This window comes from Ursus arctos, unplaced genomic scaffold, assembly GCF_023065955.2.
Source record: "Ursus arctos isolate Adak ecotype North America unplaced genomic scaffold, UrsArc2.0 scaffold_13, whole genome shotgun sequence".
Taxonomy (NCBI): domain Eukaryota; kingdom Metazoa; phylum Chordata; class Mammalia; order Carnivora; family Ursidae; genus Ursus; species Ursus arctos.
Genome location: NW_026622797.1, coordinates 5411231 through 5431433, shown reverse-complemented (window position 1 = coordinate 5431433; position 20203 = coordinate 5411231). Strand labels below are relative to the sequence as shown.

General features: G+C 34.8%; 1 protein-coding gene across 8 annotated transcripts in view; it reads left to right on the top strand.

The window, feature by feature from the left end:
• Positions 1-20203, top strand: part of QKI (QKI, KH domain containing RNA binding) — a 155901-nt gene that overhangs the window by 13682 nt on the left and 122016 nt on the right. Inside the window, exon 1 of one of the 8 annotated variants that reach the window (XM_057311207.1) lies at positions 19230-19609. The exons of the other annotated variants lie outside the window; for them this stretch is intronic. The gene's annotated coding sequence lies outside the window, so the exon portion shown is untranslated. Of the gene's footprint in view, positions 1-19229; positions 19610-20203 lie in introns of those variants that run through there. 8 annotated transcript variants of the gene reach the window in all.

Genomic DNA, 20203 nt, shown 5'->3' with positions numbered 1-20203 from the left:
ATACTTAACCCACCCTTTTTATGATACCATTTATTTTAGTTCTTTTCTGTAGGTGTCTTTTGGTGGTTGTGTTGGGTTTAGGTGCCTGGAGGAAGGAAGTTTATCTGGAATTAGTGAGTGTGTGATTTATAGAACTGGTGAGTCTAAGCTCTAAACTATAGATGAGTTGCTAGCATATCTTGTCCTGTATGTATGGCATGGGTTTTTGCCATATGCTTGCCCGTCATCTTTCTCTCTCTTTGCTTTTGCTCTAATGGCTTGAAAGACCTAACAATCTTATATTGGATGGGAGAGATTGAAGATCTGCTAATTTAACTCTGAATTGAGAGAGGCTATAGGGAAAGTGTTTGCAAAGTGTGTTCCATGTAATACTGGCCTCCTGAGGTAATCTGAGAATAAAAGTAGTCAAAGAAGTGCTGCATATTCTTTTGTGAATTCAACATGTGGTGACATGTTAAATATCCAGGATCTGCTAAAGGAAGCTAACTTTGTTTAAGGGAGTATTTTCTGAAATTACTTGGTAAAGGAATACCTTTTTTCTTTCTTTTCTTTTTGGAACTAGTGGCCTGAGGCTACATTATGATAAATATTAGAAAGAGGATTATAAAGACTGTGGATCCCAGGGAGAAGAGGGTTTAAATAATAATTGTTTGGAAATCTTAACTAATTTTTGGATGAGAATACTCTCAAGTCAGATCAAAGTACTTTCTGAAAAAGATAGTTAAATTTCATTTAGTTTGGGATTATTTCAAATTCCATCTAAAAGGAAGCAAGAAAAAGTATCCTTTCTCAGCAAATGGTTTCAGTAGTGAATTTTGCTTAATTCAAAAATTTAGACTTGCTATTTTTAAAAAATAATTTTGTAAATGAAAGAAAATTAACAGAATTCTGACAACTTAAACATAAAACTTGAAAATACTTTAAAACAGATAACGCACAGAAAAATAATGTTGATTGTTTTAACGTATGCTTGGTTTAAGTCTAAAATTTTTAAGTTGGGAACTACTGAATTGTTAGGTGAAGAGGAATTTTGAACAGAAAAATATTTATCTTTGTTAGATTGTTTAATAAACATTGAGATGCAGTGATACAGTTGTGATATATTAGTTTTGTAAGATCTGTAAGTCAGTAATTAGTTAAGGTTTTTCTGTTAGTTTTTAATCTGTAAGATATTAGCTCTTTTTCTTTGTTGTTACAGCAGTCATAAAGTGAAGTTTTGATGACATTTATAATTAGCAGTTTTTAAAGAAGGGTAAGTGTAAGGGTGGGTGGTAAAATAATAGCATTTTGTCTGGAAGGCCCAACAAATTTTCATTAAAAAATTTTTTTTCTAGTTCAAAGAAAAACCTATAATTCAGAGATTTGAAGTTGGAAATGATCTCAGTGATCACAGTTCTATCTTTTTGTTATATATGTAAGTGTAGTTCATTTATGAAGAGTATGAAGTTGTACAGATCAGAAACTGCTGACTTCAGGAATGGTAGTTGATTTGGCTCTTGTGACAGAAATATGTCTGTAAGTGGTATTATTAGTCAGTCAGAGAGTACCTTTGGGCCCAATCCCCTCTGTGGGGAATGATGTTATGACTGATAATTTGTGTACTGTGATTACCTCCTAAAGTGAGTAGTCTTAATTATTTTAAATTTTATTTCAATACTTGAAATACCTACCTAAGGAGTTTTGTGTTTTTTTGTTTTTTTTTTTTTTTTAAAGATTTTATTTATTTATTCGACAGAGAGAGAGACAGCCAGCGAGAGAGGGAACACAAGCAGGGGGAGTGGGAGAGGAAGAAGCAGGCTCATAGTGGAGGAGCCTGATGCGGGGCTCGATCCCATAACGCCAGGATCCCACCCTGAGCCGAAGGCAGATGCTTAACTGCTGTGCCACCCAGGCGCCCCATGGTTTTTTGAGTTTTTTTGTTTTGTTTTTTGAGAGAGGGAGAGGAAGGAGAGAGAGCATCTTAAGCAGGCTCCATGCCCAGTGCCACAGGGTTCAGTCTCATAACCCTGAGATCATGACCTAAGCCGAAATCAAGAGTCATACGCTTAACTGACTGAGCCAGCCAGGTGCCTCTGTACCCAGGGTATTTTTAACTTTTCCTGTAAATAAGACTAAAATTAAGCATCTAATGCATACAGTGATATTGTCATTAAACTGATGTTAAAGACAAAGGCCCTCCTAGGTTCACTTTCCACCCAGCTGACTCTAGGTCTAGATGCAGTTTAGCGTACAGAGCAAAGGAACTTCCGCTGTCTATATTTTACACAGTGTTCTAAAGTCATTAGTTGGAGTAAGCTCTCCATGTCCCCCTTGTAGATCTAGGTCATTTGCCTTAGAATAATGGGGTAAAAGTCTAAGGTAAAGATAAGGGAAAATGAGAAAGCCACGTAGTGTCTTCTAAATACTCAGTTCAGATTCTCTGTCATTGCGAGACTTAGTATTTAGGCTTGTGTGTGGTGATGTCCTGTACAGGTTGTGTAATGTTTAGTGTAAGTTTATCTAAATTTTGAAGGGTGATAAATTTAGGAGCGGTATCTTTAAAAAACATTTTATGTTGTTGTTTCATGAATCCTGAATAAAAAAAAATGAAAAGGGGAAGAGAGTAGAGAATAAGTGGATCCTGTAAGAGAATGACAGTAATTAGGGAAGGTGAAAGTAAGATCTGAGTTAAAAATCCTGTTTGATTTTAGGTTATAGAAAAATGCATTCATTTTACTGGGTAGTAAGGGACATGAGAGTCTTATTTTTCACGTTTCATTTTTATTTAAGGACTAACACCTTTGATTTTCTTATTTAAATATATGAACTGAACATCATAAAATATGCCACATGGTACTGCAGATGTGTGTCAAGTTGTCCGTATTTGAATATACAAAATTTTTACTCACTTTATCTGTGGATGCTTAAAGCATTGGAGCAAGTAGTAATAATTAAGAGGAACCTCAAAGTGAAATCTTTGATTTTGTGAATCAAGAGTCTCTTTGATTTGTTAATACTATTATTTATTGAATAACAAGTACATATATCCTGGCAGTGTAAACCAGAAAAATGGTATAAATGTGAGCGAAAAAAGGTATATATCAAAGTTTTAGAATGCTACTTAAAAAGAGAAATATTTTGTTATGTGCATACATATTTATATAACCAAACAGCTGAAATGAAAGCTTCATTAAATAATATTTGTGTTCCTTACCTATGGTGTAATCTACTTTTTTCCCATTCTACATCATTTCTTTATTTATTTTAAAGATTTATTTTAGAGAGACAAAGTGTGTGCACACGTGTGCATGAGTGGCGGGGCAGAGGGTGAGGGAAACAGAGAGAATCTCAAGCAGACTCTTAACTGAGTGGGGAGCCAGACACAGGGCTAGATCTCACAACCCTCAAATCATGACCTGAGCCAAAATCAAGAGTTGGACCCCTAACCAACTGAGCCACCCAGGGAGTCCCCATTCTATGTCATTTAAAAAGTGTTGGTTGTGACTAATACTATAGAATTAGTGGGTTATGACTTGTGTAGTTTTAGCAAAACTGATGTTGACTCCTGCTGTGACTTAGTTTTCAACGAACTTTTTTTTTTTTTTTTTAATCTAGCACTTTCCTGGGTGCTGTGAATACAAAAATGAATTAAGGCATAGTCTAGTACTTAAGGAGCCATGTATGGAGAGAGAAATGAAATAAGAAACTGCAGTATAGTGCTTTAAGTGCTGTGTCAGAGGCGTACACAGGTTAAGATGGAAGGGATCACATCATTTTCTAGCAGGTAGATGAAAATTTCTTGGAGGTTCACATATTAAATAACCTGATAATTCCTCTGATTATAGGGTTCATTTAACGTGAAATTTAGTTCTCTTTCTTCTCTAAATTCTAAAATGGATAATTTCAAGTTTACTGGACTAAGAAATTTCTGAGTTTTTGGCATAAAAGTCAAGTTTGTAAAAGTAAATGTTAATTTTATAGATAATCTTAAAAAAATCTAAATCTTATAAATGAGTAATATTGTATTCTCAAATATGTCATGATGACTAGCTTTAATGACTTTATTTGGGAGATACTATTCTTTTCTGACTTTCTTTTACCTCCAAACCTTATATTTGTGACTTATTAAGGAGGTAAAGTTAGGTAGAAGGGTTATATTAAGTATAAACATTATCTATATATCTTTTATTTTTAAAAGATTTTCTTTATTTATTTGACAGAAAGACAGCCAGTGAGAGAGGGAACACAAGCAGGGGGAGTGGGAGAGGAAGAAGCAGGCTCCCAGCAGAGCAGGGAGCCCCACGTGGGGCTTGATCCGAGGACCTTGGGATCACACCCTGAGCCGAAGGCGGACGTTTAACGACTGAGCCACCCAGGCGCCCCTATCTATCTGTGTATCTTATAATTTGACCATTGGCTGTTTGCCCGGATAGTGAAAGTTAAGCTACAAAGCAAATCATGAACTTTTAAAAAAGATGAATACTTAATTATCTAACACTTAAAAATTATTTTGTCATTTTATTGAAATATGGAAATATTCCCTATGTTGACTTCTGGTTAATTCATTCACAATGGCACTGAATATAAAAATTACAAGATTGGTTGCATTTTATCCAAAAAAATTTAGAGCATGGCCTTTCTATAGAGTTTAGGTTCTGTGAGTTACAAAATTGTTAGTTTCTCCTGTGAGTGATGTAGGCTACTACATCAGGTTGAGGAAGCTAATGTCTGAGTGGATGTGGTGGTTGCCTTAGAATGATTTTGCCATTAGCAGTGAAAAATGTTTTTCGTATAGTTCTTGTGCAGCAGGCCATGGAGTAAAGCACATTTTTATAATAAAGGTGATGAATTTAATCGCAAACTGGCAGCCAAATGGAAATTGCAGACCTTGATACTGGGAGAAAATTGCCTATAAAGCAACTCTTGAGGGAACAGGCTTTAAATTTATCCACCCATTTCGACATTGAGGAGAACATAGGAATCACAGGATATTTTGCTTGGCCTGCTTAGTTCAGATGAATGACACTTAGCATTCTGTTTAAGAGCTAAAGGTGGTTGGTTTAAAGTTGCTTACGTTTTGTACATTAAAGCCTTAACCACATACATTTTTATATTTCATTAAATATCTAAAATATTGCTGACTTTATATTTCAGCACGTGATATGTCTAATGAATTGAAATCCATTTACTACATTTATGATGATATGCTTTGTAATATATGTTTCTGCCATTTATATGATGAACTGCAGTCTTAAAGGATGCAGAATACTCTGGGTTTATAAATAACATTCAATTGATAGAATATGTAAACTATCAGTCTTAACTGCTTTATATTGTATTTAAACAGTTTATATTATAAAATTTAAACACAATGGTAGAATTTGTATTATGGGAAATCTGGGCTTTGTCAGTTTTTACTCTAGGTGACTAATGCTTGTCATTTCTTAGAATAACCTAACCCTTGATTCAACATACGGTATTCAGAGTGTTTAATCCTGAATTTTGGTATATTGTACCATGCATTTTGGAGTACACTTTCCTCCCATGGTACATATATTTGTTAACAGATATCTGTTTCCAAATTCAGAGAATTATTTGTGACTGTTGGAAGGTGAGACCTATTTGAAGGTTGGTAAATATTTAAAATGAAAAATGCTAATGTGAAATATAAAAATAATATTTCTTAGTATACTTCCTGAAACTGTTGTGTTCTAAAGGGAATTGAGGATTACTTCTAGGAGGTTATTAGGTTTTACTTGGATACATAACCCTGATTAATAGATTATATAAGGTAACTGTACTACCTAGAAAATTTAATAGGAATAAAGCTGTGGTAAGTCTGTTCTCTTTAAGTACAGAATAATAGAAATGTTTAAGCTTGAAGTCAGTGTGGGAATTTATTATTTGGTGGTTGGAAAAAGCAAGAATAGAAGGAAGAAAAAGTTGTACAAATTCTCTGTAATTAGGAAACAGTTTATTGAGGTTGTGCACATGAGACTGAATGCATGAAAACCTGCAAGAAAGAGTATTACTTCTTGTTGAAGTTAGTTCCAGTTGTCATTGAAAGTACTTTCATTTAAGTTACATTAAGTGCTAGATTGATTGTGATACATCCATATGAGAAGTTAGCCTCCATGTGATGTTGAAGATAAATTAGAATGCTTAGCCATCTCTGACATTTACGAAGTTTAAAATAAATCAGCACCTCTAGGGGCGCCTGGGTGGTTCAGTCAGTTAAGTGCCTGACTCTTGATTTCCACTCAGGTCATCATCTCAGGGTCCTATGATCAAGCCCTGCAATGGGCTCCGCACTTAGTGCAGAATCTGCTTGTCCCTCTGGCTCTGCTCCTGTCCCTGCTTGTGCTTTCTCTTTTGCTTTCAAATAAATAAATAGATAAAAATCTTAAAATAAATCAGTACCTCTGTTTTCTTATCACTGATACAGTTTGGCTTAAATAAGCTGAGGCAAGTTTAGAATTCAGAGATAGAGTCTAAAGATAAATACTTTTTAAGCTAGGCCTTTGTGAGAGAAATACAGTATAATTATTTTAATTCTAATGTTCCTGATCCAGTAAATCAATATGTGGAAAGCTGTATTTTCAATTTCAGAAAAAAATAAAATCTTTAACATATAAGATGATGCTAGAATAAAGCATATGGAATATGTATGAATCGTATACATATTAAGTATTAATATATTTTAGTAATATATTTAATGTTTTATATGTTATACGTGTATATGAGTATATAACGTATATAGTTCATGTATAATTTTATTGATGGAAGTAGTATATATATATACACATGTGTATATGTAGTACTTATTTCATTAAAATTACCACTTTTCTGTAGGAAGATGGCTGTAATTAGTTGTTTATAAGCTGATACTAAATTCAAATTCCATAATTACTGGTGGGAGTTTATTTTTTGAGATGGTTTTTTGGTGATATGTTTAAATTCACATCCAAATCTATTGTGATAAAGGTCGGCACAGTTTAGTTCAAGATTGTTTATGCCAGAATCTGAAACACCTGAAGCATCTAAGATTCTAAGTTTTTCTGAAATGATTTTAGAATCATGTGTTTGAACAGTCACATCACTGAATTAGCTCAAGTAATGGGTTGTCAGAGAGGAGTGAAATAAGGGGTGTTTGCGGTAATATTGTGGTATCAAGGTGACAGTACAAGATGTGATCTTTTCTTATTGTTTTTTTTTAAGACAGCTGTTTTAAGTTATTATAGTTATGAAAATATATATTTATAGGCCAAACTGTTTCCCCAACTTTTCATTCCCCAAATTATTTATTTGAGGTTAAAGTAATCTTAAACTCCAGAAAAATGGTTAAACCAAAACAGGTTAGATCCTGATGCAAAGAGCTCTTAACCTTTTTTAAAGTGTGTTCTGGGATAGTGCTGTAGAGAATATCTGCTCCAAGTATTTAAGAGTCGTTTTTAATAAGCCAAGAGTATTGTGATATTTGTATTTGAGTAGTTTGTAAGGTTTTCTGGAAAACATGGCTGACTGAGGAGGTGCTTACTGAGGAGGTAAAAGTGAGTTGGAAAAATTAAACTGTATCTTTGTTACTTTCTACTTCCATTTTGCCATGTGTGATGAATTTACACGTGAAAAGTCATTTGCAGAGAGTTTTTGTTTGTCGGTGCCTTTTCTCATTGTCTTTTATGCCTCTAGAGTGGGAAAAGACCAGATTTTAGGTAACAGATATTCATTAAAGCAGCAGTTAATATTTTTCAGACCTATCTGTCAAGATAACAGCATTTCCAGAATATATGATTTTAAATCACAATTATCATTAGTAATGATGATATGAACATACATAAGTTTATGTATCAGGTATTTTTTATAAATATATATTCATTACCTCATTTAATCTTTTCAGCAATCCTGTGAGGTGGAACGAATTTCATTTTATAGATGAAATGGAGACAGACTGAGATATTACAATAGTTTTTATCAAAGATCGCATTTTCAGCAGTTTGTTTCTTTGTCAGAGATTATTATTTATAATTTTGTAGTCAGCTGTTCAGTAATTTTTTTAAAAAGTAAAAGTGTATGTGACTTGTGAACTGTTATTAGGTTAGTTATGCACAAAGACCTGGAGACTTGGAGTTTTCCTTTAGCACCTATATCAACGTCAATAGCTTGCTTTTATTTGACATTGTCATTCTTTTCATAAGAGAAAAAACACCACAACATATTCAGAATGCAGGATGTATGTTAAGTTTCTTTCAAAGCTTGTTGCATTTAATACAGTGGTTCACTGAAAGTGGGTTTACTTTTTGTTAAGTCTTGATATTCTGACGGTCCTCGTACTGCAGGTTACTACTTTGCCTCCAGGCACCTGTGAATTGGCCTGATTTTGAAAAATTTTATGGCCTTTTCCACTTCCTTGCTTAAAAAAAAAAAAGTGTTGGGGAGTTCTAATGTACATTTTACTCTTCTGTTGCCTATGAAATTCTCCAACAAAAGATGATATATATCTTGCTGTACTTCTTGTTTCTAGTAGTGTTTGGTTTTAAACCACAATTAGGGAGAAATTCAATTTTAGTGAGTGGATTTCACTCATTTTCCAGTGTGATGGTTTTTGTGGAGTGCTGTTTGAAATAGGTTGCTTTTAGATTTTTTAGATTTTGGTTAATATCAGTAATTTTCCACTTGCCCCTATTAAGGCAGGCCTTGGTGATTTTTCCACAGAAAAATTTGTATTGGTTTTAAGAAACAAATACCTTATTTGTATAGTAACTTCCATGTCTTTAAACCTTAGCTTGGCTACTCTAAAATACACGAGTGTTAAATAAAAAAAAATAAAATAAAATACACGAGTGTTCATTGACCTCTGCCTTTGAGAAGTTTTTGAGTAAATGAAAAAGTACCATGAGTGAGAAAAACAGAAGCATTTGCCTGGATAATTATAGGCATTACTAAAAGTAGCAGTCCAGTACATAGATGGGATTAGGAGTCAGAAGACTAAGATTTGGAAAAAATCCTTGAGGGGGGCAGAAGTATATATTTTAAGCATTTTTCATTTATCAGTTCCATCAACATAAATATGTATTAGTAGAGTGATAAATATACATCATGTTTTTTCTGCTTTTATTCTCCATTCCTTCATAATAAGTAAAGTGAGGGTTTGCATACCTAGAATCCAGTTTTCCCTAGCATGATCTTTTCTACTGTGGAAGCAAAAGAAACCATAGAATTCTGACTTACACTTTAAAAAAAAAAAAATTACTTTGGGGCCCCTGCGTGGCTCCGTCGTTAAACATCTGCCTTCGGCTCAGGTCATGATGCCCAGGTCCTGGGATCGAATCCCACATCGGGCTCCCTGCTCGGCAGGGGGTCTGCTTCTCCCTCTGACCCTCACCCCACTTGTGCTTTCTATCTCTCTTTCAAATAAATAAATAAAACTTAAAAAATTATAAAAAAAATGACTTTTTCCAGTGTTCAGGTCCAGGTATTATACCAGGACACTTAGCCTCATCTATTAATCACTTCTAGCCCTCTAGTCTATTTACATAGAAACCAGTTCTTACTACTAGAAGAATTGAGATGGCAGGAACCATGTTGCTTATCGGGGTCACCCCTAGCACCAAACACAGTGCCTGTTACCATAGAAAAATTGGATATATTCAGTCAATAATTGCAGTTTGAGTATGTGCCAGAGACTCTTCAAATACTATTCTAGTTGAAAGAATTTTTTCTGTGAAACTCAGAAATTTAGGTCTAGAGTTATCTTAGATGGTCCTTATAGGTGAGAGTAAATGTAGACTATGTTGAAGTATGTGCAGCTAGTCCCTCTAGAGCTTAAATGAGACTATCATTCTAGTTTTAATTTGGATTACACTGTTCTTTCTTTCCTTCATTACTGTGTATATCTCTCTACTTTTCCCTCTTTTTATCTATATCTCCAATTTCTACACTCTTCTCATCTTTTTTCTCTTTTCTGTGTGGCTTTTACTGTACTCTGACACTACTTTTCCCATTATCAAGATGGGACAATAACATCGGAGAGGCAGTGTGATATGGAGTCCTAAATTGGGATCCTGACTTTTTCATTTACAAGTTATATGATCTTTGGTCAAAGTATTTGACCCCCAAATCTGGTCTCTTAACTATAAAATGGAGATGAGAATAGTACTTTCCTGTAAGGAAATCCATCTAACCAGACAAGAAAGTGTTGACCTCCAAGGCCGACTTTGAGGGGCCACTCATTGCTTAGGAAGAAGTTAGATCTCATTACTCTAAATTCTGTTTAAGAGGTGCTTTGCCTCCTCACTAGTTGTGTGCTACCGTTACCACCACAGTCAACTGTTTCATTCCCAGTATAATACCTTTAGCATTTAAATCAGCCCCGGGAAAGGTCTAGATAACTAGGGAAATAGAGGGAGAGTAACAGCTGGGTAATTTGTTTACAAAGGGGAATTCATTTTAAACTGTCTTCTATAGAGATGCCTCCTTGTGCTCTGTCTGAATGTCTGGTTGGCTTGCTTTCTAGAGGGGCTTTGTCAAACATGTCTACTCTTATACGATCAGTCTTGAGCTGGAATGTGAAGTCCAGAGGGAGTAAGAGCTCTTTTTGAATCTGAATTTGTTTCCTATTTGAGGACTCCCATTTTCCCTGAATAATTACTTCTAAGAATGTCTTTCTCCTAACCATATCACCACATGACCACTGAATACAATATAATACTTCTAATATTTGTCTGACTTAGATTGTTATAAGATGATAATGAGAAATTATTGTTCATTAAAAGCTAAAATTCTTATTTTGCAATATGAAATACATTGAGGTACTTCTTTGAGGTCATAATTCAGGCCAATCCATTTTATAAACAGTTTCTACTTTTAGGAAATAAAATGGAAAAACTTTATTATATTCTTAAAATTTTTACTAAATAAGCTTTGAACAGATTGCAAACTGTGCAGATTGTAAATATAGAGGTTATAAAAAACAACAACAACAAAAAAACCTCAAGAGGAATGAATCATTATAACCCCTTTGGTGCAGTCCTGATAAGGGGCAGTCTTTTCCTTATGGGTTAGGGTTTTGTAAAGCTAAGCCCATTCATTTAGATGCTTGTGTATTTTTTCTTGTCATTTGATCTAAAACACACCAGAGGAATTTAACACTGATATAATGAACATGTTATTAACTAAGTGTTTCAGATTCTCACAAATCCTGAATAAATACAACAAGCCCTTTTGAGAAGGGAGTGCATTTCTGTTAGTTTTAAAGGGAAGGGGAATAAATCATGAAGCTAATAACCTACTGATGCTTGAGTGAAGTTTCAAGCATGTTTTTGTAGCTTTGCATGTTTTTGTATTGTCCTGCTAAGGTTGTTCAGAAAGTGTTTTTTCCGGGGCGCCTGGGTGGCACAGCGGTTAAGCGTCTGCCTTCGGCTCAGGGCATGATCCCGGCGTTATGGGATCGAGCCCCACATCAGGCTCCTCCGCTATGAGCCTGCTTCTTCCTCTCTCACTCCCCCTGCTTGTGTTCCCTCTCTCGTTGGCTGTCTCTATCTCTGTCAAATAAATAAATAAAATCTTTAAAAAAAAAAAAAAAGGAAAGTGTTTTTTCCCCAAGGATACAGGTCCTTGGAAATATAGCAAAAGACAAAAACAAAGCTGTCTGTCCTCCCGGAGTTTATATTCTTAAGTAGGAGACAGGCAATGAGCAATAAATATGTTCTATGATATATTAAACAATACGGGTTCTGAGGGTACACTGAACAGGATAAAGGAGATAGGAGTGTTTTGGATGGATTGGAGCAGGTTGTGGTTTTAAATAGGGAGATCTGGGTGGGCTTATTGAGAAATTGATGTTAGAACAGAGATTTGAAGGGGGTAATGGAGTGAACCATATTGCTCTCTGGGGAATAGCCTTCCAAGAGGAGGGAAGAGTTCCTGCAAAACTGTGAGGCCAGGACCTGCAGTTCCTTGTGTAGTTGTAGCTGTAGCTGTGAATGAGGGATGGGGGTTGAAGGGAGATGGTGGTAACTAGTTAGGAGAGCAGGTCAGAAAGGTAAGTGGGGGAGGGTAAAGGGGAGCTTCTGTGAGGACCTGGGCTTTTACGCTAATTGAGATGGGAAGTCATTAGAGCATTGGTGAAATGTGGTCTGGGCAGTCTTCTAGGAGTCTGTGAGGTCCAGCTATTTTCCTAATAGTAAGTTATTTGACTTTTTTACTCTCATTCTCACTTGAGTTTGTAGTGGAGTGTTTCAGAGGCTATATGCTGTGTGATACTACAACAGATTGAATTCAGAAGATACGAGGGGAAAAAATATGAGAATTCCATTGTTTCTATTAAGAAAGACATTTAAACAATTTGCAAAAATAGAAGACAGTGCCTCTCCTCACTTTTTTGTTGGATAAAATGTTTTTTGTTAATGGGGCGCCTGGGTGGCACAGCGGTTAAGCGTCTGCCTTCAGGCTCAGGGCGTGATCCCGGCGTTATGGGATCGAGCCCCACATCAGAGTCCTCCGCTATGAGCCTGCTTCTTCCTCTCCCACTCCCCCTGCTTGTGTTCCCTCTCTCGCTGGCTGTCTCTATCTCTGTCGAATAAATAAGTAAAATCTTCAAAAAAAATGTTTATTGTTAAAATTTAATGGGGTTTACTATTATGTTAAAGTGAATCACAAGTAATTTAGATACTTTTCAGTTTTGATTTGTTGTATGGTAAGTATTAACAGGTGTAACTCTCACAAAAGCTTTTTATAAAGGCTCCTTCTGGTAGTTTTTTACGAGTTGAGTCCTGAGACCAAAAAATGTGAGAACAACTCCATTAGAGAGTTTTGAGCAAGGAGTGACATGTTACTTGGATTTTAACAGGCTAACTCTGGAAAACAGAGACTAGGCTGACCGGGGCAGTGGTGGAAACAGGGAGACCACGTAGGTTATTTCAGTGGTGTAGGTGAGAAATGATTGTGGCTGGAACTAGGGTGGTAGCAGGTAAAGGGGGTCAGTGGGATTCTGGGTATATTTTACAAGGTGAGTAAACAGTATTTGCTGGTGGATTGGATATGATGTGTGAAAGAATGGACTTGCCAGTTTTTGAGATCAGGAGGAACAGGTTTGGGGACAGATAGGAGTTTGGTTTTAAGTGTGTCAAGGTGACATGTTTAGAAGACAGTTGAATACAGGTATTTGGGAGTTCAGGAATGTCCTTGACCAGGATTTTTCTTGTATTATTTTGGTAATATTTTTATATGATAACATTTAGTTTCCATTCTAATAAATTAAACTTTTATGGTCTCAGAAGAGTGCTGTATTCTGTATTTTATAAATTCATATTAAAATTGCATTCTAAGAATATTGTTATATGATAGTAAAATGTATACTTTTAAGAGGCAATAAAAATGTAGTAAATGTAGCCAGTAGCATACACATTACTTAGATTTTCTGAATTTAGTTCTTTGTAAAGTAAACTGACTTTTGTTTCATTAAAGGGGATCATATTAAAGTACCATATTAAAATAATGTTTTCAGTATCAATTATGTTGACATCTGAAGGTACTGTATATGTTGCTCTTGTTACAAATTTGGAAGTTTTTTAATTGAATCTTAGTGCTTGCTGTAAAGGATCTTTGCAATATAGTATACAGTAGATTGATTATTATGGCTTAAACAGCTTTTTTACTATGAGGGATTTCTCACGTACATGGGCTGCTGTAACACCTGTGAATGTCATTTGACATTGATTTGCTTAAGTTTATGGAATTAAGGTGATGTTCAGATACACAAGGGGGGGTACATGATTACTGATCTTCCGTTTTCCTCCATTGAGCTGAGGAGGAATTTGGAATACAATTGAAAAGGATAATTGAAAATCAAAGAAATTGTTATGTAGGAAAAGTAACCTACCTCCACCCCTCCCCCTACACAGACATAGTTCCTTCAAAATTTTTGGGAGTTCTGTTTTACTTTCACTCATTTGCCAGATTTCTTTTAAAGTGGTAAGTAATTTGGAGCTTGAGGAGGATAAAATGCATAGGGTGAACCTCTCCTCACTTCCCACAAAAATAAATATGTAGAGCCTGGTTATATGAGTATTTGGTACTTTACAAGGATTTTTAAAATAAATCCTGGTGTCCATTAGTTTAGGACATTTTGAAATGTAAATTCTGAAAGGAGTAGGTTTGACTATCTGTGGTTCTTGGTTGGTTGGTGAATTTATGCATCCCTTTCCTTTGGGGGTATTGATACACAGAGGGTACAAAATGAGGTTCTCAGAAGAAACAGGAAGGTTGCCCAGACTTCTGATTGATAGAACTGATCTGATTTTACAGCAGAGGAAACTGAGACCCAGAGGGTTAAGTTCAAAGCCACACAGCTAGATCTTGCAGGGAATCAGAAATAAAATCTAGGTTGCGTAAATTCAAGGCCAGTGCTTTTTTCCCTTACTACTTGCGGTTATTAAGAAAGGTTCTATTCCTATAGAAAGATCATTGTTTATGGATTGTAGTCTTCATATTTTTAAGACAAGTTTAAAGTACATGCGTTTCTTAAGCAGTAACTGTTAAAGAAAATCTAAAAGATTATTTTGAATTAAGGAGATTATTCTTAATGATTTTGAGATCCTCAGTTTTATTGGTAAGCAGGCATTTTATTTTTTCCATCACTAGAAAAGTAAGACATTTGCATGACTTTCATTCTCTCCCTCAACTATCCCCCCTCAACGAGAATAAGTAACTCTGAGGCCAAAGCAAAAACTTTATTTTGCAGCAAATTTAGACTTATACAAAAATAGAAATATAGCACAGAGGTTGATGGTAAGAACTACTATAACCACAGTACAATTAGGGGAACTGGGGAATTAACACAGATACAATATTACTAATTTGCAGCTCTTACTCAGACTTCGCCAATTTTCCTATTCATATCCTTTTTGTGGTACAGGATCCAGTCCAAAATCCCACACAGCATTTAGTAGTGATGTCTCTGTAGTATCCTCCAGTCTTTGACAATGTCACATTCATGACGCTTTTCTTGATACTTTTGAAGATAACTGGTCAGTTATTTTATTCTTCAATTTTAGTTTGTTTGATGTTTTCTCATGACTAGATTAAGGTTGTGCATATTTGGCAAGAAAACAACAAAATTACTGTTTGGCCTTTCTCCGTGTATTTTATTGGCGATAGTATTTGATCACCTGGTTAAGGTGGACTCTGCCAGATTTCTCCCCTGGATAGTTGCTTTTTTTTTTTTTTTTTAAGATTTTATTTATTTATGTGACAGAGAGACAGCCAGCGAGAGAGGGAACACAGCAGGAGAGAGGGAGAGGAAGAAGCAGGCTCCCAGCCAAGGAGCCCGATGTGGGTCTCGATCCCGGAACGCGGGTCTCGATCCCAGAACGCCAGGATCACGCCCTGAGCCGAAGGCAGACGCTTAACGATTGCGCTACCCAGGCGCCCCCTGGATAGTTGCTTTTTTCCCTTTGTAATTAGTGAATGACTTATGGGGAGATACTCTGAACAGATACCCTATTTCTCATGTTTTTTTTTCACTAATTTTAGCAGCACCCATTGACTGGTTCTCACCTGCAGTACTTAACCACTGTGGTGATTTTCTATGTCTGTATCTCTTTCCATGGTAACTGGAATTCTGTAAGGAACATCTGTGCCTTCTCCTTCTTGAATTTGTTTATTCGGTTGTTTATATCATTGTGGTCTCATGGATAGTAATCTGTTACTATTGTTATGAGTAAAATCTTCTAAGGCAAGTATTTATTTTTAAGAAGTTAATGTATTGAGATGCCTAAGCATTTCAAAGGCGGCATGTGTAAGAGTATATGGTAAACACAAAACAAAACAACAACTCTCATCTACCCCTGTTCTCGGGCACCCATTTTCCATTGTTATGAATTTATCTCTCTTCTTCTAGAAATATCAAAAGGGTTGGGAAAAGAGTTATTAATAAGAATTGCTGGATTCTCAAGTATTACTTTTTACCTGGATCCCAGTAGCATCTGCTGGTTTATGGTTGCATCTTCTTCAGATCTTCATTAATGGTGTTTCTTAACTAGGTTTCTTTACCTTCAGATTTACATTTTAATACAGTGGATATTATATTAGAGATAAGGATTGGTTTCCCCTATGTATTTTAAAAAACTAAATGACCAGAAGGCAATATTTTTCTTAAAAAAGCCTTGACATATATAAAACTAACCAGGTTTAAAATGACCTCTAAACAGAATCCAATTTAAATGAGAAAGGATGCCTAGTCCAATTAAATTATTGGTTTTTATTCACTTAAAAAAATGCTTTCCCCCATTCTGTTCTTTGTAATGGCCTGTTTTGCCTTCTTTGTATGACAACAGCATGCATTCATTCATTCAGATTTGTCACTTTTCCAGGCACCTACGCCTAGATTTCACCCACTGAAGCTGTGTTCTGTTAGCATGAAAAGAGGAGGGCTGTAGTCATTTTTGCAGTCAGTAGTAAAACAGTGGACTGAACTTGTTAGAGCACGGCTGGTAATAAACTAAAATCTGGTTTGTTCCATTTTCCTATTTTCCATTTTCTAATTACCGTCCCCTAAAGTAAGTTTTAAGGGCTTCTTATTCTGGAAAGTCCTTTGTGAAACTCTAAATAAAAGGTGGTTGGTCTTGCTGTGACACTGGACCAAATTCTTAAATTTCTGAGTACTACTTTTTTTCCTTTGTTTCTTTCATAAAGTTGGTATTGTATCTAGTTCACATTATGGTGAGAATCAGGTAATAATTCATGTATAAAGTATTTTAGTATGGTGGAAGATGCCCGTGTTAAACAGGTCTTTGTAGTTTTTTTTAGTTGGGAGTCAGTGACTTAATCCTTATAATTTTATATAGGGAATCCAGTATCATATACAACATTTTGACTTAAAGTACTTCGTAACATCCTAATGAAAATATCTTCACTATTTTACAAAAGTAAAAAAAAAAAAATTCTTACACGAATCTAATGTGAAAGCCAAATAGTCCCTGTAAATCCATCTTCCAGAGATGATTACTGTTAATAGTTATATCCTTTTTTTGACTTCTGTGTGTCTATCGAAAAATACATGTATAAATTGAATCATATAATAGATATTATTTTCTGTAGCCTTTGAAAGAGCTTTTCCAGGGAGGTGCAGCTACTGTTAAATGCCTTCCATGATAAAAAAAAACTGCTGCTGAGAGCAATTATGGAACTAGGATAGACATTTTTATAAGACCTTTGCTATTTCATGTTTTTATGTGAAATTTATCCACAACGCTACACAATTGTTAATTAAATTGCCAAAGCAATTCAAAGGAGAGCTATGATGTTAAACCTAATTTTGTTGTTTTTCTTTTTTTGCTTATGGTTGTGAGTTTAACCTCCCAAGTCAGGTCCCATTAGAGAATTATGGATAGCTTAATTTTCCTTTTTTTTTTTTTTTCTTTTTTTTGCCAGTTTCCAAGCAGTTTCCTCAAAATTAAATCAGATTTATTTGGTTATTCAAGTAAGCTAAACACATTTTACTAAATGTGTAGTCGCTACTAACCTGTATTTTAAATCATTTGCTTTCTGTACCTAGTGGGTATGGCTTTTTAAAATAAGTACAGTGAAGTTATATTATTTTTGCTCTCCTCAAAATATCTTCAAAACTTTCCCTGTATTTAGTAAAACCTGAATTAGCAGTTACTTTTTACAGAAGAGATCTTTGTTTTCTCTAAGTACGTAACAGCCATCGCCTAAAGTGGTGTTTGGTTATAAATAGACTCCTAATATTATTGTTTTAAGATTTATTAAGTTTCATGTAAATAGAAACTAGGAATTTGTTAATTAAGACCTAAAGTAACTAAAATCTTCCTTTGTTTTTTATGTTCCTTTGCCTGATTAGTGTCCAGCAGATAGTGAGGAAATCATAGAGCCTATTTAAAGTTCAATTAAAATGATGAAAGCTGTCATTTTAACTTCACTTATAAAATTTTTACTATGTACATCAAAGCATATATTTTTATAAATAAGTGGCTCTTCACTGAATAAATTAATGGAAAACATTAATTTTAAAAATGAGGCAGTAATGGTCAAATGACAGTGTAACATTTTCATTTCTTTATTTTAGGTCCAGCTGTATTATAATGATAAGATAATTTTTTTGTTGGATTTTAAATGTAAGGCTCAAAGAAAAAGCAAATAGCTGCCCAAATAAAATGTATAGGTCTATAGCAGCAGCAAACTGATTGAACAATTGGAATTAGCTACCACAACACCGGATATAAAATGTGTTTTATATGAAAATGTTTTTAGTGTTTTAAAAAGTTGTCTTTTAATTTGTATTGTTAAAATCCTGAAAATAATTTTTCATGCATTATACTTTTATATTTTATTATTTGTATATCATTAATAGCTTTTTTGTGTACTACTGAGCCAGCAAATATTTTTTATATTTCATTTCCTAATTTTTATTTTCTTGGTTTAAGTTTGTTGAAAAAATTCTAAATCAGTCAGTAAAATAGGGTTATATTCTAGTCTTTATCCAGTCTTCCAACATTGCAGTATTGAATTTATACATAGCCATTATCTATCTGTCTGTCTTGGGAAATAACTATTTAATTTTATAATTTAGATTTCTCAGCCTTTATTTTTCTGTTCTCTAATAGTTCTTCAAGTTATCCTTATTTCTGATATTTTGCTTTTCCACAGAGAGGTTGATAATGTTAGTTAACCCAATACAGATTTTTAAAAAATGTGCAAAATTTTAAGGTGTCAGAGGGTGGGATGCACATACAGTAATTCAGATATAAAAAGAGTAGTGGTGATAAAGAGCCAAAGGCAAAAATGTATTGAGCCTTGTGAAATGTTAAGTATGATGTTAAAGCAAAGCTTTTAGTTTTTCGTGAGTTAGGTAAATTAGGGAAAAAGGTGATGTAATATTAACAGGTCACATAGAAGAGAACTGTGCAGTGACTATTTTCCCTCTTAAGAGCAAAATTCACTGATAATAGAGTTTTAGTTTGGAAAAGGGAAAAATCAAGATTGTTAAAACAGAGGAATGTGAGGAGACAGTAAGTAGTATGACAGAAACAAGTTTTCAGTCTTAAAACAAAAGTAGTTTTCAGGATATGGAAATCTGAAAAAATATCATTACCATATATCAATTCTAGAAAACATGGAAAATGAGAGGACCCTGAATGCTGGAAAGGTGAATGAATACTCTCCAAAGCTGAAAGGTTTGTATTCTAAACTTGATGATACAACCTGGAATCCAAAACAGATTATTTCCTGTTTTAAACTAGTGGATCCAAATGGGGGTTTGGATCCTAGTGTGTCTTGAGATTTCATCAGTTGTTTGATAAGGTGTGCCTTATGCAAGCTGCGGAAATGTGTGCACTATGAAACTGCAGTTAGTTGGATGCTTGACTTAGAATAGTCACCCCGAAAGGATGTCAGCTGATAGATTAATGGTCTGAAGGGATTTGTCTAGTAGAAAACAACCAGGAAAAAAATTTAAATCACCTATTGTATCGGTGTCTAAACAAACAGTTGGGGAAGTATGGAATGGTGGAAACTTGGCTTAGCACCACCAACATTTGAGTCAGATGAAATGCTCATCAAAGAAGGAAAGGTTCTTCAACACACTGTGGACTTGGAGTGTTTGGGACTGGAGGTAAGCAGCCTGTCTGCATTCTCCTTATTTGTCAGGGAAGGATGTGCGTGGTACAGGATTTCCATTTTAAAGGGCATAGATAAATGAAGTGTGTCTAAATGAGTGAGAGGGTATAAAACCATGTTATTATATAACTCAAAGAAGAGGATACTTACATATAGAACTGTTTTAAGTATTTTTGTCATAGGAACAAGGCTTTGGATCTATTTTATGACCTTTGCAGTGTTGAGTGGGGGGGAAATGGGAGAAATTTTCGGAGTGATTTTGATTCAGTAAAATTTGTAAACTTTAATAACTTGAGAGATGTCTAAAACAAGTTGTCCTGATAGTGGGGATTTTGGGGTTATTGTAGTGGTAAGTTTTATACTAGGTGATTAAACAAATGGTTCTGAACTTTTAATCCTCTGAACTACTCTTGTAGGTTGACAAAGGTTAGTGTGGAGATGAGACATTTGAGCATTATCATGCAATGTTTGATACAAAAGTTTATATAGTTGACTTGAACAGTGCATGGAGTTGGGGCACTGACTCCCCTCATGGTCAAAAATCCATGTATAACTTTTGATTCCCCAAAACCTTAACTACTAATAGTCT